This window comes from Nelumbo nucifera, chromosome 2 (assembly GCF_055504915.1).
Source record: "Nelumbo nucifera cultivar China Antique chromosome 2, China Antique-T2T, whole genome shotgun sequence".
Lineage (NCBI taxonomy): Eukaryota > Viridiplantae > Streptophyta > Magnoliopsida > Proteales > Nelumbonaceae > Nelumbo > Nelumbo nucifera.
In genome coordinates, this window is record NC_142650.1 from 4,765,570 (window position 1) to 4,771,980 (window position 6,411).

Below are 6,411 nucleotides of genomic sequence, written 5' to 3' on the forward strand. Positions count from 1 at the left end.
GTGGCCAATAAATCTGACGCCCTCTCAAGTTTGGAGGGGTTTGACATATCTTTTGTGTGCTCTTTTGGGCTTTTCAAAGTTTGAAAAATCAAATTTTGGTCTATCTCTGTTTGGCAATGAAAAATAAGAAATTAGAAAGATATGTGACCTAAGAAGCTCATGAAAGTCCAAAATGGCAAAAAATATGGAAATTTCAAATAAAGCTTACTTCTTTCTACACCTAAAATCTTTCATTTAACACCTCTGAAGATCATGGTGGACTAGGATACCTAACTGTCTAGATCTTTAAAAATAAGACCCAAAAGCTCATTACTTCTTTTGGCCATGCCTTTCCAAACGCAACTTTGTCAGCTCTTTCAATAGGGAATAAAGAAAACACCTTGGGTCCAACATGCACATGCAGACCTTCGTTAATGGCAAGGTCTCATGCTATGTTCATGTGGAGATGAACATGATGCGAATGAAGTATACTTATTTATTGTTTTATTATTATTATTATTATTATTATTATTATTATTATTATTATTATTATTATTATTATTATTATTATTATTATTATTATTATTTGCTTCATGGGGGCTATACAACCCTCCAACCCTGTGGGATCCCAGTCCTAGTATGCACACAATAGTAAGTAAATTCAATGAGCACTTGTTAAGTATTCCTACAACCGTCAAAAGTGGTTTTTAAAATCTTGGAATAAGTGGACTGCAATCCACCTTAGAATTCTAAATTGCAGCCCCTCCTAGTCTACTAGTAGCCCCCCCCTAAATCACATTCTGCTTGTGAATTTGGCATCAATCCATGGGTAGGACTCAGTCCACCCCTAGAAATCTTAGCTCCATCTTAGGGGTGGACTAAACTATAAAAGCCCCTTTAATCTTTTTCAATGGTAGGGTGGGGGTACTTTAAGGAATAGGTGTCAAAAAATTTTCCAAGTGTTCATTGAACGTGCTTACAACGTTGTGCCTACCTGATCTGGACTGCAACCCGATATGGCTAAAATGAATAAAGGGTACCAAACCCATCCCACCAAGCATTTAAGATCAAGTAAGCATAGCGTTGTAAGCACGTTCAATGAGCACTTGAAAATTTTTTTGACGCCTGTCCCTTAAAATACTCTCACCTTTGAAAAAGATTAAAACCCACTTTTGACAATTGTCAAAATACTTATCAAGTGCTCATTTGGCGTGCTTACTTATATTGTGCCTACTAGATCTGGTCACTAAGGAGCAAAACCCAGGGATGGCAGAGTGGAGCCATAGTCCACCCCCCAATGTGTTTTAGCCCGCGGGCTTGACCTCGGGCCTAAAAACCCGAGCCCGACTATTTTACAGGCTGGGCTCAAGATTTGTTAAAAAAGCCCGGCTCGAGCCCGCCCAGCCCAACTTTTCCTAAACTGCCTAACCCTAACCCTAAATACTTAAGAATTTTCTTTTCATTCTCTTTTCTCACTCTCACTCTCAAAAGTGGCTCTCATTTCTCCCTCTCAACTCTCAAAACTGACGAACCCAGCTGCACCTGCGAACTCAATCACCGGTGGCCGACGCCACCAGAAGTAGTCATCTCTCTCTTCGGCGGTGATCTCTCTCTCTCTCTCTCTCCAACCAGCACCATTTTCATCTTCTTCTTTCTCATTCTCAGTTCTCTCTCTTCTTAGAACTAGGTCTTCTATCTTCTCAGTTCTCTCTCTAGCTAGCGCCACCAAAACCTAGGCGCACCGTTTTCATTCTGTGAAGTCAAGCACCGGCGGTTGGCGCCACCAGATCTAGATCATCTCTCTCTCTCTCAAGTGGTGAGTTCTCTCTCTCTCTCTCTCTCTCTCTCTCTGGCCAGCACTGTTGTCATCTTCTATCTTCTCACTTTCTCAGTTTCTATTCTCACTCTCAGACTCCCAGGAATCAGCGAACTCAACAGGCACCATTCTCTCAATCCTCAAAGGGCACCGATGCTCAGACTCTCAGGTTGGGCTTCGGGCTCAGGCCCGGGCTTCGGGCTTTTTATGTGGGCCTGGCTCAGGCTTGGGCTTGGGCCTGAAAAATTTATGTTAATAAAGAGCAAAAGCCCGGCCTGAGCCCGACCCGGCCCAACCCATGAACAGGTCTAATGATAAGCAAGATTTTCATATTTGGTGGCATATCAATAGGTAAGCCTTGTAGGTTAAATGTATAAACCCTTATTATCATAATTAAGTATTAAAATAAATAGTTAAAAATAAAAAAATATACAGAATTTTTAGAGAAAACATTTGGCATAGCTATAATATCATATATTCATTATATTAAACAAAATAAGTGTGCTAAATAATAATTATTTTTATACAAATAGGAAAAATACAAAAACTGTAATAAAACTTCCCAAAACAGATTATTATTTTCATTATCATCATCATCATGACATCATCTAAAATTGTCATATACAAAGCATGTACACATTCACTGATATTATGCATGTTGCAATACCAACAAGTTGGGTTCATCATAAATTGACCTCAAGAATAAACCCAATTATAGTTGACCCAACCCTAACCTGATGGGGTGGGCCAATGCTGGTTTTCCACTTAATCCAATCCCTAATTACTCCCTTCTCTTGCATGTAGGTGAAAATCTTTTGTCTCACATTGCTTGGGAAAGAGAAAGAGTTGAGTATATTAGTATGCTTGCTTCATATACAAAGCATGTACACATTCACTGATATTATGCATGTTGCAATACCAACAAGTTGGGTTCATCATAAATTGACCTCAAGAATAAACCCAATTATAGTTGACCCAATCCTAACCTGATGGGGTGGGGCCAATGCTGGTTTACCACTTAATCCAATCCCTAATTACTCCCTTCTCTTGCATGTAGGTGAAAATCTTTTGTCTCACATTGCTTGGGAAAGAGAAAGACTTGAGTATATTAGTATGCTTGCTTCATTTACGGGTAGGGACCATAGGAGGAAAGCACTATATACCATGTAGGGGGGAGGGGGGGGGGGGGGGTTAGGGCTGCTTTTCAACCTAGGCTCGACCCTAAAACTTGGGCTTAAACCCGAGCGCGAACCGAGCCCAAGGTCAAGCCCGATTTTCCCAACCTAAGCCCAGCCCATACTGTAATTTGATACACTCGGGCCAGGCTTAGGTTGGCCAATGAAGCCACTCTAAAATTAATCATATATATGCATTTATGCAAATATGTATACATATATTTATGTGTAAGTAGATAATTATATATACAAATGTATATATATTCAAATATGTATGCACATATACGTAAATGTATATGCAAAATTAACATATATACATATGTGTATAGTTGGGCTGGGTTCGAGCTACCTAAGGGCTAAGCTCGGGCTTGACCCAAAAAATTAAAAAGCTTGATTTCTTGGGCTTGAGCCTAGCCCGAGGATCGAAAATCAAAGCCCAACCTGTGTAAATTTTTGAACTAGGCAAATTCGGGCTCGGTTGGGCCCGCTCAAGTTGCACCCTTACTTTTCAGGCATGCATGCACTGTGCCGGGCCAAGTCGGGCCATGGCGTGTCATGGTGTGAGCACAGGTGTATAGACATCTTTTATGTCTTCAAGTGATTGAAAGCACTCTATAAATAGAATGTTGGTCAACCCAATAACCACGCCATAACACACAACATAGTTTTTGTCTTCTTTGTCATTCGTCTTCCTTGAGTATTTCTTTGATGGTTTGCGGAGGTCTGGTAAGTGAGTGCACGCCTACCAATAGCCTATGGGCTGTTTTATCTTGGTGACCGATTTGCATTGACTCGATTGCACTTTAGGAGGCAAATACGATTTTAAGGAAAGTAACCAAGTGACACGACTCAACAACAGTTCCACAACTCTTCTGTAATTCGGGTTTGGAAAGTGTATGCCATTCTACCTTCTTGTTTATTATTTTTACAACGGATATTAAGCATGCTTTAAAAATACCTCATTCAATATTCAAAAATTTTCAAGATAGTAAGAAGGCATGGTGGGCTTGTCATCCACATTAAAAAAAAAAGTTTAATTATGCTGTTATTTAAAAGAAAGGCCTGCCTAAAGCTATAAAAGACTAAGGCCCTGTTTGGTTTGCAGGAATGGGCTATTACCATTCCATTTGAGAGAATGACCATTCCTTACCCCCTTCCTTGGGAATGAAATTCCATCATGCTGATTTCAATTTTCATTACCATTCTTGTCTGAACCAAACAGATTATGGGAATAGACCATTCTTATTCCAATTTCGAAAAATTTCGATTCTAATTCCAGCTCCAAACCAAATGGACCCTAAAATCCATCAATTATGGGCCCGTCCAACTTTTCATCCTTCTCAACGCCTTTTTTTTTTTTTTTTGAAAAAGACGAGTTCTCAAGGCCTTTATATTATAATCATTTTGATTTTTGTATAATACGGTATTTTCTCATTATTCCTAATATCATCACCATCATGGTTGTGACTTAGGGGACATCAATTTTCCAGTAAATGTGGTGGTTAGGTTGGTGAATCTCATAAAAAAAAAGAAAGAAACACGCATTCATGTTTTGGTATCATGGATCGTACAGACAAGAATGATTCTTGAGCTGCTTTTATATCTGAATAAGTAATACATTCTTTAAATTGGATAAGTAACTTTTAAATTGGATAAATAAGGTGTCTCTTGATTGCATTTTTCAGAGGTCTGAATCTGAAAATGTTATTTTTCAAACATCCTTTGTTTGGTTTTACCTCTTAAAATTGGTCAGAATCTTATTTTCAGATATGAAAATAATAGAATTTGGTCCGGCTCTTAATGTGTTCAGATGCATTTCAGAGCCAGTGTATAGTCCAAAATATCCTTACAATATTTTGGAAATGACATGAATTACCTCTAATAACCCCAAATCCAGAAAACCAAAACATCCGACCTCTCTCTCTCTCTTCGCCTTGTCTTCCGGCCACCGCCTCCACTCTCTCTCTCTCTCTCTCTTTCTTTGCCCTTTATTCCCACCACCGCTGCAAGTTCTTGCAGCGGCGGCTCTCTCTCTCCCCCTCCCATGTCTTCCCACCACCGCTACTGCCGCTGCAAGTTGCATAGGCAGCTCTCTTTCTCTCCTCCGTGAAGTCCAACGATGGTCCAAAGTGTATGCAGTCTCAATCGCAGTGCGCATCAGATGGATTCTTTAATTACATTGTGTTCTTCTACTAGGAGAAGCTTTCAAGTCTCTTGAAGCTTCCCCCAACGGTTGCTGGTGTTTCTCTACTCCCTCTTGGAAATGGAGCTCCTGATGTGTTTGCTAGCATTGCCGCTTTTGTGGACACGGATACAGGTGAGGTGGATCTCAATAGTGTTCTGGGTGGAGCTGTTTTTGTTACTTGTGTTGTTGTTGGGACTGTCTTGCTTTGCGTTGCAGAGAAGAGGGTTCAAATTGATAGAGATGCTTTATCAGAAATATTTGTTTTTTCCTCCTCACCCTTGTGTCACTTTTACTAATTTTGATGATTGGTAAAGTGAGTGTTGGTGGAGCAGTTGCCTTCGTCTCGGTCTATATTGTTTATGCTTTTTCTGTTGCTGCAAATGAGATCTTGAGGAAACATGCTCGCAGGTTAAAACTGGATGCTGTGACGCCATTGCTTCCAGTTAGAGGGAGTATCTTTTCCATAGGAAGTGAGGAAGATGAATCTATTTACAGCTCACTACTGGACATAGAATCTGAGAGTGATCCACCACACCTTCATACTACCTTACCACAGTGGATGTGGGCTTCAAATGTGGCAATTTATTCAAATCAGACATTGAGGATTAATGAGTTAGATAGCCCAAGGCGTTTGTGGGGATGGACTGATGAGGTAATTGATATTGATGACCGTTCATTCATTTCTTGTTCTAAAATATTTTCTCTGTTGGAGATGCCTTTAACACTCCTGAGAAGGTAGACAATTCCAATAGTTGAGGAGCAACGATGGTCCAAAGTGTATGTAGTCTCCAGTGCCTCATTGGCTCCCATGCTTCTCGCATTTCTGTGGAATACTCAAGATAATGTGGATTCTCAAAGCAGAAACATTGCATATGTCGCAGGTGTTTTGGTGGGTGGTACACTTGGTGTTATTGCCTTTCTCTTCACTCGAATCGATCAGCCACCTCGCAAGTTCTTATTTCCATGGGTTCTTATTAAACAAAAATTATTCTTTTCTTAAATTTACTTGTGTTATTTATTAATTATTAATTATTTTTATTAACTAGTAATTTTTAATTATTTCATTAATTTTTAAAAAATACTTTAATGTTTATTTATGTAAATTATTAATTATTTTAATATTTTTATAGCCATTTAATTATTTTTTAATTTTAATCTTTTAATTTATTAATTAGTAATAATTAATTTATTATTTTTTATTTGTATTGTTTCAATATTATTTTGAGGTTGAAAATTATTTTTTATGAGATAATGTA

General features: G+C 38.8%; 1 pseudogene; it reads left to right on the forward strand.

The window, feature by feature from the left end:
- Positions 1 to 5,103: 5,103 nt before the first annotated feature.
- On the forward strand, positions 5,104 to 6,155 carry LOC148801886 (cation/calcium exchanger 4 pseudogene; annotated as a pseudogene).
- Positions 6,156 to 6,411: the final 256 nt, after the last annotated feature.